The following is a 21,564-nucleotide window of genomic DNA, read 5'->3' as shown; positions in this document are numbered from 1 at the left end:
TGATTGTGATTGTGTGATTGTGATTGTGTGATTGTGATTGTGTGATTGTGATTGTGTGATTGTGATTGTGTGATTGTGATTGTGTGATTGTGATTGTGTGATTGTGATTGTGTGATTGTGATTGTGTGATTGTGATTGTGTGATTGTAATTGTGTGATTGTGATTGTGTGATTGTGATTGTGTGATTGTGATTGTGTGATTGTGATTGTGTGATTGTGATTGTGTGATTGTGTGATTGTGATTGTGATTGTGTGATTGTGATTGTGTGATTGTGATTGTGTGATTGTGATTGTGTGATTGTGATTGTGTGATTGTGATTGTGTGATTGTGATTGTGTGATTGTGATTGTGTGATTGTGATTGTGTGATTGTGATTGTGTGATTGTGATTGTGTGATTGTGATTGTGTGATTGTGATTGTGTGATTGTGATTGTGTGATTGTGATTGTGTGATTGTGATTGTGTGATTGTGATTGTGTGATTGTGATTGTGTGATTGTGATTGTGTGATTGTGATTGTGTGATTGTGATTGTGTGATTGTGATTGTGTGATTGTGATTGTGTGATTGTGATTGTGTGATTGTGATTGTGTGATTGTGATTGTGTGATTGTGATTGTGTGATTGTGATTGTGTGATTGTGATTGTGTGATTGTGATTGTGTGATTGTGATTGTGTGATTGTGATTGTGTGATTGTGATTGTGTGATTGTGATTGTGTGATTGTGATTGCGATTGTGGGATTGTGATTGCGCGATTGTGATTGCGCGATTGTGATTGCGCGATTGTGATTGCGCGATTGTGATTCCGCGATTGGAATTGCGCGACTGCGATTGCGCGATTGGAATTGCGCGATTGTGATTGCGCGATTGTGATTGTGCAATTGTCATTGATATTGTGATTGTGATTGTGTGATTGTGATTGTGTTATTGATATTGTGTTATTGTGATTGCGTGATTGTGATTATGTGATTGCGATTGCGTGATTGTGATTACGTGATTGTGATTACGTGATTGTGAATGGGTGATCGTGTGATTATGTGATTGTGATTGTGTGATTCGGATTGTGTTATTGTGATTGTGTGATTGTGATTGTGTGATTGTGATTGTGTGATTGTGATTGTGTGATTGTGATTGTGTGATTGTGATTGTGTGATTGTGATTGTGTGATTGTGAGTGTGTGATTGTGATTGTGTGATTGTGATTGTGTGATTGTGATTGTGTGATTGTGATTGTGCGATTGTAATTGTGCGACTGTGATTGTGCGATTGTGATTGCGCGATTGCGATTGCGTGATTGTGATTGCGTGATCGTGCTTGCGTGATCCTGATTGCGTGATTGTGATTACGTGATTGTGAATGGGTGATTGTGATTGGTTGATTGTGATTGTGTGATTGTGATTGTGTGATTGTGATTAGGTGATTGTGTGATTGTGATTGTGTGATTGTGATTGTGATTGTGTGATTGTGATTGTGTGATTGTGATTGTGTGATTGTGATTGTGTGATTGTGATTGTGTGATTGTGATTGTGTGATTGTGATTGTGTGATTGTGATTGTGTGATTGTGATTGTGTGATTGTGATTGTGTGATTGTGATTGTGTGATTGTGATTGTGTGATTGTGATTGTGTGATTGTGATTGTGTGATTGTGATTGTGTGATTGTGATTGTGTGATTGTGATTGTGTGATTGTGATTGTGTGATTGTGATTGTGATTGTGTGATTGTGATTGTGTGATTGTGATTGTGTGATTGTGATTGTGTGATTGTGATTGTGTGACTGTGATTGTGTGATTGTGATTGTGTGATTGTGATTGTGTGATTGTGATTGTGTGATTGTGATTGTGTGATTGTAATTGTGTGATTGTGATTGTGTGATTGTGATTGTGTGATTGTGATTGTGATTGTGATTGTGTGATTGTGATTGTGTGATTGTGATTGTGTGATTGTGATTGTGTGATTGTGATTGTGTGATTGTGATTGTGATTGTGTGATTGTGATTGTGTGATTGTGATTGTGTGATTGTGATTGTGTGATTGTGATTGTGTGATTGTGATTGTGTGATTGTGATTGTGTGATTGTGATTGTGTGATTGTGATTGTGTGATTGTGATTGTGCGATTGTAATTGTGCGACTGTGATTGTGCGATTGTGATTGCGCGATTGCGATTGCGTGATTGTGATTGCGTGATCGTGCTTGCGTGATCCTGATTGCGTGATTGTGATTACGTGATTGTGAATGGGTGATTGTGATTGGTTGATTGTGATTGTGTGATTGTGATTGTGTGATTGTGATTAGGTGATTGTGTGATTGTGATTGTGTGATTGTGATTGTGATTGTGTGATTGTGATTGTGTGATTGTGATTGTGTGATTGTGATTGTGTGATTGTGATTGTGTGATTGTGATTGTGTGATTGTGATTGTGTGATTGTGATTGTGTGATTGTGATTGTGTGATTGTGATTGTGTGATTGTGATTGTGTGATTGTGATTGTGTGATTGTGATTGTGTGATTGGGATTGTGTGATTGTGATTGTGTGATTGTGATTGTGTGATTGTGATTGAGTGATTGTGATTGTGTGATTGTGATTGTGTGATTGTGATTGTATGATTGTGATTGTGTGATTGTGATTGCGATTGTGTGATTGTGATTGCGTGATTGTGATTGCGTGATTGGGATTGTGTGATTGTGTGATTGTGATTTTGTGATTGTGATTTTGTGATTGTGATTTTGTGATTGTGATTTTGTGATTGTGATTTTGTGATTGTGATTTTGTGATTGTGATTTTGTGATTGTGATTTTGTGATTGTGTTATTGTGATTGTGTGATTGCGATTGTGTGGTTGTGATTGTGCGATTGTGATTGTGCGATTGTGATTATGCGATTGCGATTGCGTGATTTTGATTCCGTGATTGTGATTTCGTGATTGTGATTGCGCGATTGTGATTGTGATTGTGATTGTGATTGTGATTGTGTGATTGTGGTTGTGTGATTGTGGTACTGTGATTGTGACTGTGTGATTGCGTTTGCGTGATCGCGATTGTGTGATAGTTATTTCGTGATTGTGATTGTGTGGTTGTGATTGTGGTTGTGTGATTGTGATTGCGTGATTGTCTTTGCGTGATTGTCCTTGCGTGATTGTGATTGCGTGATCGTGCTGGCTTGATTGTGATTGCGTGATTGTAATTGCGTGATTGCGTGATTGTCATTGCGTGATTGTCATCTCGTGATTGTCATTGCGTGATTGCCATTGCGTGATTGTGATTGCGTGATTGTGGTTGCGTGATTGTGATTGCGTGATTGTGATTGCGTTACTGTGATTGGGTGATTGTGATTGCGTAATTGTGATTGCGTGATTGTGATTTGTTGATTGTGATTGTGTGATTGTGTGATTGTGATTGTGTGATTTGTGATTGTGTGATTGTGATTGTGTGATTGTGATTGTGTGATTGTGATTGTGTGATTGTGATTGTGTGATTGTGATTGTGTGATTGTGATTGTGTGATTGTGATTGTGTGATTGTGATTGTGTGATTGTGATTGTGTGATTGTGATTGTGTGATTGTGATTGTGTGATTGTGATTCTGTGATTGGGGTTGTGTGATTGTGGTTGTGTGATTGTGATGGCGTGATTGTGATTACGTGATTGTGATTCTGTGATTGTGATTGTGTGATTGTGATTGTGTGATTGTGATTGTGTGATTGTGATTGTGTGATTGTGATTGTGTGATTGTGATTGTGTGATTGTCATTGTGTGATTGTGATTGTGTGATTGTGATTCTGTGATTGGGGTTGTGTGATTGTGGTTGTGTGATTGTGATTGCGTGATTGTGATTGCGTGATTGTGATTCTGTGATTGTGATTGTGTGATTGTGGTTGCGTGATTGCGTGATTGTAATTGCGGGATTGTGCTTGCGTGATGGTGCTTGAGTGATTCTGATTGTGTGATTGTGTGATTGTGATTGTGTGATTGTGATTGTGTGATTGTGATTGTGTGATTGGGATTGTGTGATTGTGATTGTGTGATTGTGATTGTGTGATTGTGATTGTGTGATTGTGATTGAGTGATTGTGATTGTGTGATTGTGATTGTGTGATTGTGATTGTGTGATTGTGATTGTGTGATTGTGATTGTATGATTGTGATTGTGTGATTGTGATTGCGATTGTGTGATTGTGATTGCGTGATTGTGATTGCGTGATTGGGATTGTGTGATTGTGTGATTGTGATTTTGTGATTGTGATTTTGTGATTGTGATTGCGTGATTGTGTTATTGTGATTGTGTGATTGCGATTGTGTGGTTGTGATTGTGCGATTGTGATTGTGCGATTGTGATTATGCGATTGCGATTGCGTGATTGTGATTCCGTGATTGTGATTTCGTGATTGTGATTGTGTGGTTGTGATTGTGGTTGTGTGATTGTGATTGCGTGATTGTCTTTGCGTGATTGTCATTGCGTGATTGTGATTGCGTGATCGTGCTGGCTTGATTGTGATTGCGTGATTGTAATTGCGTGATTGCGTGATTGTCATTGCGTGATTGTCATCTCGTGATTGTCATTGCGTGATTGCCATTGCGTGATTGTGATTGCGTGATTATGGTTGCGTGATTGTGATTGCGTGATTGTGATTGCGTTACTGTGATTGGGTGATTGTGATTGCGTGATTGTGATTGCGTGATTGTGATTGTGCGATTATGATTGCGCGATTGTCATTGCGCGATTGTGATTGCGCGATTCTGATTGCGCGATTGGGATTGCGCGATTGTGATTGCGCGATTGTGATTGTGTGATTGTGATTGCGATTGCGTGATTGTGATTGCGTGATTGTGATTGCGTGATTGTGATTGCGTGATTCGGATTGTGTGATTCGGATTGTGTGATTGTGATTGTGTGATTGAGATTGTGAGATTGTGATTGTGTGATTGTGATTGCGTGATTGTGATTGCGTGATTGTGATTGCGTGATTGTGATTGCGTGATTGTGATTGCGTGATTGTGATTGTGTGATTGTGATTGTGTGATTGTGATTGTGTGATTGTGATTGTGTGATAGTGATTGTGTGATTGCGACTGCGTTATTCTGATTTTGTGATTGTGATTGCGGGATTGTGATTGCGCGATTGTGATTGCGCGATTGTGATTGCGCAATTGTGATTGCGCGATTGTGATTGCGCGATTGTGATTGATATTGTGATTGTGATTGTGTGATTGTGATTGTGTGATTGTGATTGTGTGATTGTGATTGTGTGATTGTGATTGTGTGATCGTGCGATTGTGATTGTGCGATTGTGGTTGTGCTATTGTGGTTGCGCGATTGTGGTTGCGCGATTGTGGTTGCGCGATTGGGTTTGCGCGATTGTGGTTGCGCGATTGTGATTGCGCGATTGTGATTGCGCGATTGTGATTGCGCGATTGTGATTGCGCGATTGTGATTGCGCGATTGTGATTGCGCGATTGTGATTGCGCGATTGTGATTGCGCGATTGTGATTGCGCGATTGTGATTGCGCGATTGTGATTGCGCGATTGTGATTGCGCGATTGTGATTGCGCGATTGTGATTGCGCGATTGTGATGGCGCGATTGTGATGGCGCGATTGTGATTGCGCGATTGTGATTGCGCGATTGTGATTGCGCGATTGTGATTGCGCGATTGTGATTGCGCGATTGTGATTGCGCGATTGTGATTGCGCGATTGTGATTGCGCGATTGTGATTGCGCGATTGTGATTGCGCGGTTGTGATTGCGCTGTTGTGATTGCGCTATTGTGATTGCGCGATTGTGATTGCGCGATTGTGATTGCGCGATTGTGATTGCGCGATTGTGATTGCGCGATTGTGATTGCGCGATTGTGACTGCGCGATTGTGATTGCGCGATTGTGATTGCGCAATTGTGATTGCGCGATTGTGATTGTGCAATTGTCATTGATATTGTGATTGTGATTGTGTTATTGTGATTGTGTCATTGTGATTGCGTGATTGTGATTGCGTGTTTGTGATTGCGTGATTGTGATTGCGTGATTGTGATTGCGTGATTGTGATTGCGTGATTGTGATTGCGTGATTGTGATTGCGTGATTGTGATTGCGTGATTCGGATTGTGTGATTGTGATTGTGTGATTGTGATTGTGTCATTGTGATTGCGTGATTGTGATTGCGTGTTTATGATTGCGTGATTGTGATTGCGTGATTGTGATTGCGTGATTGTGATTGCGTGATTGTGATTGCGTGACTGTGATTGCGTGATTGTGATTGCGTGATTGTGATTGCGTGATTCGGATTGTGTGATTCGGATTGTGTGATTGAGATTGTGAGATTGTGATTGTGTGATTGTGATTGCGTGATTGTGATTGCGTGATTGTGATTGCGTGATTGTGATTGCGTGATTGTGATTGTGTGATTGTGATTCTGTGATTGCGATTGTGTGATTGTGATTGTGTGATTTTTAGTGTGTGATAGTGATTGTGTGATTGCGATTGCGTTATTCTGATTTTGTGATTGTGATTGCGGGATTGTGATTGCGCGATTGTGATTGCGCGATTGTGATTGCGCGATTGTGATTGCGCGATTGTGATTGCGCGATTGTGATTGCGCGATTGTGATTGCGCGATTGTGATTGTGCAATTGTCATTGATATTGTGATTGTGACTGTGTTATTGTGATTGTGTCATTGTGATTGCGTGATTGTGATTATGTGATTGTGATTGTGTGATTGTGATTGTGTGATTGTGATTGTGTGATTGTGATTGTGTGATTGTGATTGTGTGATCGTGCGATTGTGATTGTGCGATTGTGGTTGTGCTATTGTGGTTGCGCGATTGTGGTTGCGCGATTGTGGTTGCGCGATTGGGTTTGCGCGATTGTGGTTGCGCGATTGTGATTGCGCGATTGTGATTGCGCGATTGTGATTGCGCGATTGTGATTGCGCGATTGTGATTGCGCGATTGTGATTGCGCGATTGTGATTGCGCGATTGTGATTGCGCGATTGTGATTGCGCGATTGTGATTGCGCGATTGTGATTGCGCGATTGTGATTGCGCGATTGTGATTGCGCGATTGTGATGGCGCGATTGTGATGGCGCGATTGTGATTGCGCGATTGTGATTGCGCGATTGTGATTGCGCGATTGTGATTGCGCGATTGTGATTGCGCGATTGTGATTGCGCGATTGTGATTGCGCGATTGTGATTGCGCGATTGTGATTGCGCGATTGTGATTGCGCGGTTGTGATTGCGCTGTTGTGATTGCGCTATTGTGATTGCGCGATTGTGATTGCGCGATTGTGATTGCGCGATTGTGATTGCGCGATTGTGATTGCGCGATTGTGATTGCGCGATTGTGACTGCGCGATTGTGATTGCGCGATTGTGATTGCGCAATTGTGATTGCGCGATTGTGATTGTGCAATTGTCATTGATATTGTGATTGTGATTGTGTTATTGTGATTGTGTCATTGTGATTGCGTGATTGTGATTGCGTGTTTGTGATTGCGTGATTGTGATTGCGTGATTGTGATTGCGTGATTGTGATTGCGTGATTGTGATTGCGTGATTGTGATTGCGTGATTGTGATTGCGTGATTGTGATTGCGTGATTCGGATTGTGTGATTGTGATTGTGTGATTGTGATTGTGTCATTGTGATTGCGTGATTGTGATTGCGTGTTTATGATTGCGTGATTGTGATTGCGTGATTGTGATTGCGTGATTGTGATTGCGTGATTGTGATTGCGTGACTGTGATTGCGTGATTGTGATTGCGTGATTGTGATTGCGTGATTCGGATTGTGTGATTCGGATTGTGTGATTGAGATTGTGAGATTGTGATTGTGTGATTGTGATTGCGTGATTGTGATTGCGTGATTGTGATTGCGTGATTGTGATTGCGTGATTGTGATTGTGTGATTGTGATTCTGTGATTGCGATTGTGTGATTGTGATTGTGTGATTTTTAGTGTGTGATAGTGATTGTGTGATTGCGATTGCGTTATTCTGATTTTGTGATTGTGATTGCGGGATTGTGATTGCGCGATTGTGATTGCGCGATTGTGATTGCGCGATTGTGATTGCGCGATTGTGATTGCGCGATTGTGATTGCGCGATTGTGATTGCGCGATTGTGATTGTGCAATTGTCATTGATATTGTGATTGTGACTGTGTTATTGTGATTGTGTCATTGTGATTGCGTGATTGTGATTATGTGATTGTGATTGTGTGATTGTGATTGTGTGATTGTGATTGTGTGATTGTGATTGTGTGATTGTGATTGTGTGATTGTGATTGTGTGATTGTGATTGTGTGATTGTGATTGTGTGATTGTGATTGTGTGATTGTGATTGTGTGATTGTGATTGTGTGATTGTGATTGTGTGATTGTGATTGTGTGATTGTGATTGTGTGATTGTGATTGTGTGATTGTGATTGTGTTATTGTGATTGTGTCATTGTGATTGCGTGATTGTGATTGCGTGTTTGTGATTGCGTGATTGTGATTGCGTGATTGTGATTGCGTGATTGTGATTGCGTGATTGTGATTGCGTGATTGTGATTGCGTGATTGTGATTGCGTGATTGTGATTGCGTGATTCGGATTGTGTGATTCGGATTGTGTGATTGTGATTGTGTGATTGTGATTGTGTGATTGAGATTGTGAGATTGTGATTGTGTGATTGTGATTGCGTGATTGTGATTGCGTGATTGTGATTGCGCTATTGTGATTGCGCGATTGTGATTGCGCTGTTGTGATTGCGCTATTGTGATTGCGCGATTGTGATTGCGCGATTGTGATTGCGCGATTGTGATTGCGCGATTGTGATTGCGCGATTGTGATTGCGCGACTGTGATTGCGCAATTGTCATTGATATTGTGATTGTGATTGTGTTATTGTGATTGTGTCATTGTGATTGCGTGATTGTGATTATGTGATTGTGATTGTGTGATTGTGATTGTGTGATTGTGATTGTGTGATTGTGATTGTGTGATAGTGATTGTGTGATAGTGATTGTGTGATTGTGATTGCGCGATTGTGATTGTACGATTGTGGTTGTGTGATTGTGATTGCGTGATTGTGATTGCGTGATTGTGATTGCGTGATTGTGATTGCGTGATTGTGATTGCGTGATTGTGATTGCGTGATTGTGATTGCGTGATTGTGATTGCGTGATTGTGATTGCGTGATTGTGATTGCGTGATTGTAATTGCGTGATTGTGATTGCGTGATTGTGATTGCGTGATTGTGATTGCGTGATTGTGATTGCGTGATTGTGATTGCGTGATTGTGATTGCGTGATTGTGATTGCGTGATTGTGATTGCGTGATTGTGATTGCGTGATTGTGATTGCGTGATTGTGATTGTGTGATTGTGATTGCGCGATTGTGATTGTACGATTGTGGTTGTGTGATTGTGATTGCGTGTTAGTTATTTCGTGATTCTGATTGTGATTGGGCGATTGTGATTGGGCGATTGTGATTGCGCGATTGTGATTGCGCGATTGTGATTGCGCGATTGTGATTGCGCGACTGTGATTGCGCAATTGTCATTGATATTGTGATTGTGATTGTGTTATTGTGATTGTGTCATTGTGATTGCGTGATTGTGATTATGTGATTGTGATTGTGTGATTGTGATTGTGTGATTGTGATTGTGTGATTGTGATTGTGTGATAGTGATTGTGTGATAGTGATTGTGTGATTGTGATTGCGCGATTGTGATTGTACGATTGTGGTTGTGTGATTGTGATTGCGTGATTGTGATTGCGTGATTGTGATTGCGTGATTGTGATTGCGTGATTCGGATTGTGTGATTCGGATTGTGTGATTGTGATTGTGTGATTGAGATTGTGAGATTGTGATTGTGTGATTGTGATTGCGTGATTGTGATTGCGTGATTGTGATTGCGTGATTGTGATTGCGTGATTGTGATTGTGTGATTGTGATTGTGTGATTGTGATTGTGAGATTGTGATTGGGTGATTTTTAGTGTGTGATAGTGATTGTGTGATTGCGATTGCGTTATTCTGATTTTGTGATTGTGATTGCGGGATTGTGATTGCGCGATTGTGATTGCGCGATTGTGATTGCGCGATTGTGATTGCGCGATTGTGATTGATATTGTGATTGTGATTGTGTGATTGTGATTGTGTGATTGTGATTGTGTGATTGTGATTGTGTGATTGTGTGATTGTGATTGTGCGATTGTGGTTGTGCTATTGTGGTTGCGCGATTGTGGTTGCGCGATTGTGGTTGCGCGATTGGGATTGCGCGATTGTGGTTGCGCGATTGTGATTGCGCGATTGTGATTGCGCGATTGTGATTGCGCGATTGTGATAGCGCGATTGTGATTGCGCGATTGTGATTGCGCGATTGTGATTGCGCGATTGTGATTGCGCGATTGTGATTGCGTGATTCTGATTGCGTGATTGTGATTGTGTGATTGTGATTTTGTGATTGTGATTGTGTGATTGTGTTATTGTGATTGTGTGATTGCGACTGTGGGATTGTGATTGTGCGATTGTGATTGTACGATTGTCATTGCGCGATTGTGCTTGCGCGATTGTGATTGCGTGATTGTGATTGCGTGATTGTGATTGCGTGATTGTGATTGCGTGATTGTGATTGCGTGATTGTGATTGCGTGATTGTGATTGCGTGATTGTGATTGCGTGATTGTGATTGCGTGATTCGGATTGTGTGATTCGGATTGTGTGATTGTGATTGTGTGATTGAGATTGTGAGATTGTGATTGCGTGATTGTGATTGCGTGATTGTGATTGCGTGATTGTGATTGCGTGATTGTGATTGCGTGATTGTGATTGTGTGATTGTGATTGTGTGATTGTGATTGTGTGATTGTGATTGTGTGATTGTGATTGTGTGATAGTGATTGTGTGATTGCGATTGCGTTATTCTGATTTTGTGATTGTGATTGCGGGATTGTGATTGCGCGATTGTGATTGCGCGATTGTGATTGCGCGATTGTGATTGCGCGATTGTGATTGCGCGATTGTGATTGCGCGATTGTGATTGCGCGATTGTGATTGATATTGTGATTGTGATTGTGTGATTGTGATTGTGTGATTGTGATTGTGTGATTGTGATTGTGTGATTGTGCGATTGTGATTGTGCGATTGTGGTTGTGCTATTGTGGTTGCGCGATTGTGGTTGCGCGATTGTGGTTGCGCGATTGGGATTGCGCGATTGTGGTTGCGCGATTGTGATTGCGCGATTGTGATTGCGCGATTGTGATGGCGCGATTGTGATGGCGCGATTGTGATGGCGCGATTGTGATGGCGCGATTGTGATTGCGCGATTGTGATTGCGCGATTGTGATTGCGCGATTGTGATTGCGCGATTGTGATTGCGCGATTGTGATTGCGCGATTGTGATTGCGCGATTGTGACTGCGCGATTGTGACTGCGCGATTGTGACTGCGCGATTGTGACTGCGCGATTGTGACTGCGCGGTTGTGACTGCGCGGTTGTGACTGCGCGGTTGTGACTGCGCGGTTGTGACTGCGCGATTGTGACTGCGCGATTGTGACTGCGCGATTGTGACTGCGCGATTGTGACTGCGCGATTGTGACTGCGCGATTGTGACTGCGCGATTGTGACTGCGCGATTGTGACTGCGCGATTGTGACTGCGCGATTGTGACTGCGCGATTGTGACTGCGCGATTGTGACTGCGCGATTGTGACTGCGCGATTGTGACTGCGCGATTGTGACTGCGCGATTGTGACTGCGCGATTGTGACTGCGCGATTGTGACTGCGCGATTGTGACTGCGCGATTGTGACTGCGCGATTGTGACTGCGCGATTGTGACTGCGCGATTGTGACTGCGCGATTGTGACTGCGCGATTGTGACTGCGCGATTGTGACTGCGCGATTGTGACTGCGCGATTGTGACTGCGCGATTGTGACTGCGCGATTGTGACTGCGCGATTGTGACTGCGCGATTGTGACTGCGCGATTGTGACTGCGCGATTGTGACTGCGCGATTGTGACTGCGCGATTGTGACTGCGCGATTGTGACTGCGCGATTGTGACTGCGCGATTGTGACTGCGCGATTGTGACTGCGCGATTGTGACTGCGCGATTGTGATTGCGCGATTGTGATTGTGCAATTGTCATTGATATTGTGATTGTGATTGTGTTATTGTGATTGTGTCATTGTGATTGCGTGATTGTGATTGCGTGTTTGTGATTGCGTGATTGTGATTGCGTGATTGTGATTGCGTGATTGTGATTGCGTGATTGTGATTGCGTGATTGTGATTGCGTGATTGTGATTGCGTGATTGTGATGGCGTGATTGTGATTTCGTGATTGTGATTGCGTGATTGTGATTGCGTGATTGTGATTGCGTGATTGTGATTGCGTGATTGTGATTGCGTGATTGTGATTGTGTGATTGTGATTGCGCGATTGTGATTGTACGATTGTGGTTGTGTGATTGTGATTGCGTGTTAGTTATTTCGTGATTCTGATTGTGATTGGGCGATTGTGATTGGGCGATTGTGATTGCGCGATTGTGATTGCGCGATTGTGATTGCGCGATTGTGATTGCGCGACTGTGATTGCGCAATTGTCATTGATATTGTGATTGTGATTGTGTTATTGTGATTGTGTCATTGTGATTGCGTGATTGTGATTATGTGATTGTGATTGTGTGATTGTGATTGTGTGATTGTGATTGTGTGATTGTGATTGTGTGATAGTGATTGTGTGATAGTGATTGTGTGATTGTGATTGCGCGATTGTGATTGTACGATTGTGGTTGTGTGATTGTGATTGCGTGATTGTGATTGCGTGATTGTGATTGCGTGATTGTGATTGCGTGATTGTGATTGCGTGATTCGGATTGTGTGATTCGGATTGTGTGATTGTGATTGTGTGATTGAGATTGTGAGATTGTGATTGTGTGATTGTGATTGCGTGATTGTGATTGCGTGATTGTGATTGCGTGATTGTGATTGCGTGATTGTGATTGTGTGATTGTGATTGTGTGATTGTGATTGTGAGATTGTGATTGGGTGATTTTTAGTGTGTGATAGTGATTGTGTGATTGCGATTGCGTTATTCTGATTTTGTGATTGTGATTGCGGGATTGTGATTGCGCGATTGTGATTGCGCGATTGTGATTGCGCGATTGTGATTGTGCGATTGTGATTGCGCGATTGTGATTGTGCAATTGTCATTGATATTGTGATTGTGACTGTGTTATTGTGATTGTGTCATTGTGATTGCGTGATTGTGATTATGTGATTGTGATTGTGCGATTGTGATTGTGTGATTGTGATTGTGTGATTGTGATTGTGTGATTGTGATTGTGTGATTGTGATTGTGTGATTGTGATTGTGTGATTGTGATTGTGTGATTGTGATTGTGTGATTGTGATTGTGTGATTGTGATTGTGTGATTGTGATTGTGTGATTGTGATTGTGTGATTGTGATTGTGTGATTGTGATTGTGTGATTGTGATTGTGTGATTGTGATTGTGTGATTGTGATTGTGTGATTGTGATTGTGTGATTGTGATTGTGTGATTGTGATTGTGTGATTGTGATTGTGTGATTGTGATTGTGTGATTGTGATTGTGTGATTGTGATTGTGTGATTGTGGTTGTGTGATTGTGATTGTGTGATTGTGATTGTGTGATTGTGATTGCGTGATTGTAATTGCGTGATTGTGATTGCGTGATTCTGATTGCGTGATTGTGATTGTGTGATTGTGATTTTGTGATTGTGATTGTGTGATTGTGTTATTGTGATTGTGTGATTGCGACTGTGGGATTGTGATTGTGCGATTGTGATTGTACGATTGTCATTGCGCGATTGTGCTTGCGCGATTGTGATTGCGTGATTGTGATTGCGTGATTGTGATTGCGTGATTGTGATTGCGTGATTGTGATTCCGTGATTGTGATTGCGTGATTGTGATTGCGTGATTGTGATTGCGTGATTCGGATTGTGTGATTCGGATTGTGTGATTGTGATTGTGTGATTGAGATTGTGAGATTGTGATTGTGTGATTGTGATTGCGTGATTGTGATTGCGTGATTGTGATTGCGTGATTGTGATTGCGTGATTGTGATTGTGTGATTGTGATTGTGTGATTGTGATTGTGAGATTGTGATTGGGTGATTTTTAGTGTGTGATAGTGATTGTGTGATTGCGATTGCGTTATTCTGATTTTGTGATTGTGATTGCGGGATTGTGATTGCGCGATTGTGATTGCGCGATTGTGATTGCGCGATTGTGATTACGCGATTGTGATTGCGCGATTGTGATTGCGCGATTGTGATTCCGCGATTGGAATTGCGCGATTGCGATTGCGCGATTGGAATTGCGCGATTGTGATTGCGCGATTGTGATTGTGCAATTGTCATTGATATTGTGATTGTGATTGTGTGATTGTGATTGTGTTATTGATATTGTGTTATTGTGATTGCGTGATTGTGATTATGTGATTGCGATTGCGTGATTGTGATTACGTGATTGTGATTACGTGATTGTGAATGGGTGATCGTGTGATTATGTGATTGTGATTGTGTGATTCGGATTGTGTGATTGTGATTGTGTGATTGTGATTGTGTGATTGTGATTGTGTGATTGTGATTGTGTGATTGTGATTGTGTGATTGTGATTGTGTGATTGTGATTGTGTGATTGTGATTGTGTGATTGTGATTGTGTGATTGTGATTGTGTGATTGTGATTGTGTGATTGTGATTGTGTGATTGTGATTGTGTGATTGTGATTGTGTGATTGTGATTGTGTGATTGTGATTGTGTGATTGTGATTGTGTGATTGTGATTGTGTGATTGTGATTGTGTGATTGTGATTGTGTGATTGTGATTGTGTGATTGTGATTGTGTGATTGTGATTGTGTGATTGTGATTGTGTGATTGTGATTGTGCGATTGTAATTGTGCGACTGTGATTGTGCGATTGTGATTGCGCGATTGCGATTGCGTGATTGCGATTGCGTGATCGTGCTTGCGTGATCCTGATTGCGTGATTGTGATTACGTGATTGTGAATGGGTGATTGTGATTGGTTGATTGTGATTGTGTGATTGTGATTGTGTGATTGTGATTAGGTGATTGTGTGATTGTGATTGTGTGATTGTGATTGTGTGATTGTGATTGTGATTGTGTGATTGTGATTGTGTGATTGTGATTGTGTGATTGTGATTGTGTGATTGTGATTGTGTGATTGTGATTGTGTGATTGTGATTGTGTGATTGTGATTGTGTGATTGTGATTGTGTGATTGTGATTGTGTGATTGTGATTGTGTGATTGTGATTGTGTGATTGTGATTGTGTGATTGTGATTGTGTGATTGTGATTGTGTGATTGTGATTGTGTGATTGTGATTGTGTGATTGTGATTGTGTGATTGTGATTGTGTGATTGCGTGATTGTGATTGTGTGATTGTGATTGTGTGATTGTGATTGTGTGATTGTGATTGTGTGATTGTGATTGTGTGATTGTGATTGTGTGATTGTGATTGTGTGATTGTGATTGTGTGATTGTGATTGTGTGATTGTGATTGTGTGATTGTGATTGTGTGATTGTGATTGTGTGATTGTGATTGTGTGATTGTGATTGTGTGATTGTGATTGTGTGATTGTGATTGTGTGATTGTGATTGTGTGATTGTGATTGTGTGATTGTGATTGTGTGATTGTGATTGTGTGATTGTGATTGTGATTGTGATTGTGTGATTGTGATTGTGTGATTGTGATTGTGTGATTGTGATTGTGTGATTGTGATTGTGTGATTGTGATTGTGTGATTGTGATTGTGTGATTGTGATTGTGTGATTGTAATTGTGTGATTGTGATTGTGTGATTGTGATTGTGTGATTGTGATTGTGTGATTGTGATTGTGTGATTGTGATTGTGTGATTGTGATTGTGTGATTGTGTGATTGTGATTGTGATTGTGTGATTGTTATAGTGTGATTGTGATTGTGTGATTGTGATTGTGTGATTGTGATTGTGTGATTGTGATTGTGTGATTGTGATTGTGTGATTGTGATTGTGTGATTGTGATTGTGTGATTGTAATTGTGTGATTGTGATTGTGTGATTGTGATTGTGTGATTGTGATTGTGTGATTGTGATTGTGTGATTGTGATTGTGATTGTGTGATTGTGATTGTGTGATTGTGATTGTGTGATTGTGATTGTGATTGTGTGATTGTGATTGTGTGATTGTGATTGTGTGATTGTGATTGTGTGATTGTGATTGTGTGATTGTGATTGTGTGATTGTGATTGTGTGATTGTGATTGTGTGATTGTGATTGTGTGATTGTGATTGTGTGATTGTGATTGTGTGATTGTGATTGTGTGATTGTGATTGTGTGATTGTGATTGTGTGATTGTGATTGTGTGATTGTGATTGTGTGATTGTGATTGCGATTGTGGGATTGTGATTGCGCGATTGTGATTGCGCGATTGTGATTGCGCGATTGTGATTGCGCGATTGTGATTCCGCGATTGGAATTGCGCGACTGCGATTGCGCGAATGGAATTGCGCGATTGTGATTGCGCGATTGTGATTGTGCAATTGTCATTGATATTGTGATTGTGATTGTGTGATTGTGATTGTGTTATTGATATTGTGTTATTGTGATTGCGTGATTGTGATTATGTGATTGCGATTGCGTGATTGTGATTACGTGATTGTGATTACGTGATTGTGAATGGGTGATCGTGTGATTATGTGATTGTGATTGTGTGATTCGGATTGTGTTATTGTGATTGTGTGATTGTGATTGTGTGATTGTGATTGTGTGATTGTGATTGTGTGATTGTGATTGTGTGATTGTGATTGTGTGATTGTGATTGTGTGATTGTGATTGTGTGATTGTGATTGTGTGATTGTGAGTGTGTGATTGTGATTGTGTGATTGTGATTGTGTGATTGTGATTGTGTGATTGTGATTGTGCGATTGTAATTGTGCGACTGTGATTGTGCGATTGTGATTGCGCGATTGCGATTGCGTGATTGTGATTGCGTGATCGTGCTTGCGTGATCCTGATTGCGTGATTGTGATTACGTGATTGTGAATGGGTGATTGTGATTGGTTGATTGTGATTGTGTGATTGTGATTGTGTGATTGTGATTAGGTGATTGTGTGATTGTGATTGTGTGATTGTGATTGTGATTGTGTGATTGTGATTGTGTGATTGTGATTGTGTGATTGTGATTGTGTGATTGTGATTGTGTGATTGTGATTGTGTGATTGTGATTGTGTGATTGTGATTGTGTGATTGTGATTGTGTGATTGTGATTGTGTGATTGTGATTGTGTGATTGTGATTGTGTGATTGTGATTGTGTGATTGTGATTGTGTGATTGTGATTGTGTGATTGTGATTGTGTGATTGTGATTGTGTGATTGCGTGATTGTGATTGTGTGATTGTGATTGTGTGATTGTGATTGTGTGATTGTGATTGTGTGATTGTGATTGTGTGATTGTGATTGTGTGATTGTGATTGTGTGATTGTGATTGTGTGATTGTGATTGTGTGATTGTGATTGTGTGATTGTGATTGTGTGATTGTGATTGTGTGATTGTGATTGTGATTGTGATTGTGTGATTGTGATTGTGTGATTGTGATTGTGTGATTGTGATTGTGTGATTGTGATTGTGTGATTGTGATTGTGTGATTGTAATTGTGTGATTGTGATTGTGTGATTGTGATTGTGTGATTGTGATTGTGTGATTGTGATTGTGTGATTGTGATTGTGTGATTGTGATTGTGTGATTGTGATTGTGATTGTGTGATTGTGATTGTGTGATTGTGATTGTGTGATTGTGATTGTGTGATTGTGATTGTGTGACTGTGATTGTGTGATTGTGATTGTGTGATTGTGATTGTGTGATTGTGATTGTGTGATTGTGATTGTGTGATTGTGATTGTGTGATTGTGATTGTGTGATTGTGATTGTGTGATTGTGATTGTGTGATTGTGATTGTGTGATTGTGATTGTGTGATTGTGATTGTGTGATTGTGATTGTGTGATTGTGATTGTGTGATTGTGATTGTGTGATTGTGATTGTGTGATTGTGATTGTGCGATTGTAATTGTGCGACTGTGATTGTGCGATTGTGATTGCGCGATTGCGATTGCGTGATTGTGATTGCGTGATCGTGCTTGCGTGATCCTGATTGCGTGATTGTGATTACGTGATTGTGAATGGGTGATTGTGATTGGTTGATTGTGATTGTGTGATTGTGATTGTGTGATTGTGATTAGGTGATTGTGTGATTGTGATTGTGTGATTGTGATTGTGATTGTGTGATTGTGATTGTGTGATTGTGATTGTGTGATTGTGATTGTGTGATTGTGATTGTGTGATTGTGATTGTGTGATTGTGATTGTGTGATTGTGATTGTGTGATTGTGATTGTGTGATTGTGATTGTGTGATTGTGATTGTGTGATTGTGATTGTGTGATTGTGATTGTGTGATTGTGATTGTGTGATTGTGATTGTGTGATTGTGATTGTGTGATTGTGATTGTGTGATTGTGATTGTGTGATTGCGTGATTGTGATTGTGTGATTGTGATTGTGTGATTGTGATTGTGTGATTGTGATTGTGTGATTGTGATTGTGTGATTGTGATTGTGTGATTGTGATTGTGTGATTGTGATTGTGTGATTGTGATTGTGTGATTGTGATTGTGTGATTGTAATTGTGTGATTGTGATTGTGTGATTGTGATTGTGTGATTGTGATTGTGTGATTGTGATTGTGTGATTGTGATTGTGATTGTGTGATTGTGATTGTGTGATTGTGATTGTGTGATTGTGATTGTGTGATTGTGATTGTGTGATTGTGATTGTGTGATTGTGATTGTGTGATTGTGATTGTGTGATTGTGATTGTGTGATTGTGATTGTGTGATTGTGATTGTGTGATTGTGATTGTGTGATTGTGATTGCGATTGTGGGATTGTGATTGCGCGATTGTGATTGCGCGATTGTGATTGCGCGATTGTGATTGCGCGATTGTGATTCCGCGATTGGAATTGCGCGACTGCGATTGCGCGATTGGAATTGCGCGATTGTGATTGCGCGATTGTGATTGTGCAATTGTCATTGATATTGTGATTGTGATTGTGTGATTGTGATTGTGTTATTGATATTGTGTTATTGTGATTGCGTGATTGTGATTATGTGATTGCGATTGCGTGATTGTGATTACGTGATTGTGATTACGTGATTGTGAATGGGTGATCGTGTGATTATGTGATTGTGATTGTGTGATTCGGATTGTGTTATTGTGATTGTGTGATTGTGATTGTGTGATTGTGATTGTGTGATTGTGATTGTGTGATTGTGATTGTGTGATTGTGATTGTGTGATTGTGAGTGTGTGATTGTGATTGTGTGATTGTGATTGTGTGATTGTGATTGTGTGATTGTGATTGTGCGATTGTAATTGTGCGACTGTGATTGTGCGATTGTGATTGCGCGATTGCGATTGCGTGATTGTGATTGCGTGATCGTGCTTGCGTGATCCTGATTGCGTGATTGTGATTACGTGATTGTGAATGGGTGATTGTGATTGGTTGATTGTGATTGTGTGATTGTGATTGTGTGATTGTGATTAGGTGATTGTGTGATTGTGATTGTGTGATTGTGATTGTGATTGTGTGATTGTGATTGTGTGATTGTGATTGTGTGATTGTGATTGTGTGATTGTGATTGTGTGATTGTGATTGTGTGATTGTGATTGTGTGATTGTGATTGTGTGATTGTGATTGTGTGATTGTGATTGTGTGATTGTGATTGTGTGATTGTGATTGTGTGATTGTGATTGTGTGATTGTGATTGTGTGATTGTGATTGTGTGATTGTGATTGTGTGATTGTGATTGTGTGATTGCGTGATTGTGATTGTGTGATTGTGATTGTGTGATTGTGATTGTGTGATTGTGATTGTGTGATTGTGATTGTGTGATTGTGATTGTGTGATTGTGATTGTGTGATTGTGATTGTGTGATTGTGATTGTGTGATTGTGATTGTGTGATTGTGATTGTGTGATTGTGATTGTGTGATTGTGATTGTGTGATTGTGATTGTGTGATTGTGATTGTGTGATTGTGATTGTGTGATTGTGATTGTGTGATTGTGATTGTGTGATTGTGATTGTGTGATTGTGATTGTGTGATTGTGATTGTGTGATTGTGATTGTGTGATTGTGATTGTGTGATTGTGATTGTGTGATTGCGTGATTGTGATTGTGTGATTGTGATTGTGTGATTGTGATTGTGTGATTGTGATTGTGTGATTGTGATTGTGTGATTGTGATTGTGTGATTGTGATTGTGTGATTGTGATTGTGTGATTGTGATTGTGTGATTGTGATTGTGTGATTGTGATTGTGTGATTGTGATTGTGTGATTGTGATTGTGTGATTGTGATTGTGTGATTGTGATTGTGTGATTGTGATTGTGTGATTGTGATTGTGTGATTGTGATTGTGTGATTGTGATTGTGTGATTGTGATTGTGTGATTGTGATTGTGTGATTGTGATTGTGTGATTGTGATTGTGTGATTGTGATTGTGTGATTGTGATTGTGTGATTGTGATTGTGTGATTGTGATTGTGTGATTGTGATTGTGTGATTGTGATTGTGTGATTGTGATTGTGATTGTGATTGTGTGATTGTGATTGTGTGATTGTGATTGTGTGATTGTGATTGTGTGATTGTGATTGTGTGATTGTGATTGCGATTGTGGGATTGTGATTGCGCGATTGTGATTGCGCGATTGTGATTGCGCGAATGTGATTGCGCGATTGTGATTGCGCGATTGGAATTGCGCGATTGTGATTGCGCGATTGTGATTGTGCAATTGTCATTGATATTGTGATTGTGATTGTGTGATTGTGATTGTGTTATTGATATTGTGTTATTGTGATTGCGTGATTGTGATTATGTGATTGCGATTGCGTGATTGTGATTACGTGATTGTGATTACGTGATTGTGAATGGGTGATCGTGTGATTATGTGATTGTGATTGTGTGATTGTGATTGTGTGATTGTGATTGTGTGATTGTGATTGTGTGATAGTGATTGTGTGATAGTGATTGTGTGATTGTGATTGCGCGATTGTGATTGTACGATTGTGGTTGTGTGATTGTGATTGCGTGATTGTGATTGCGTGATTGTGATTGCGTGATTGTGATTGCGTGATTGTGATTGCGTGATTCGGATTGTGTGATTCGGATTGTGTGATTGTGATTGTGTGATTGAGATTGTGAGATTGTGATTGTGTGATTGTGATTGCGTGATTGTGATTGCGTGATTGTGATTGCGTGATTGTGATTGCGTGATTGTGATTGTGTGATTGTGATTGTGTGATTGTGATTGTGAGATTGTGATTGGGTGATTTTTAGTGTGTGATAGTGATTGTGTGATTGCGATTGCGTTATTCTGATTTTGTGATTGTGATTGCGGGATTGTGATTGCGCGATTGTGATTGCGCGATTGTGATTGCGCGATTGTGATTGCGCGATTGTGATTGCGCGATTGTGATTGATATTGTGATTGTGATTGTGTGATTGTGATTGTGTGATTGTGATTGTGTGATTGT

The sequence above is a fragment of the Megachile rotundata genome, chromosome 4 (genome assembly GCF_050947335.1).
Source record: "Megachile rotundata isolate GNS110a chromosome 4, iyMegRotu1, whole genome shotgun sequence".
NCBI classification, from domain to species: domain Eukaryota; kingdom Metazoa; phylum Arthropoda; class Insecta; order Hymenoptera; family Megachilidae; genus Megachile; species Megachile rotundata.
Note: the sequence above shows the minus strand (reverse complement) of the source record.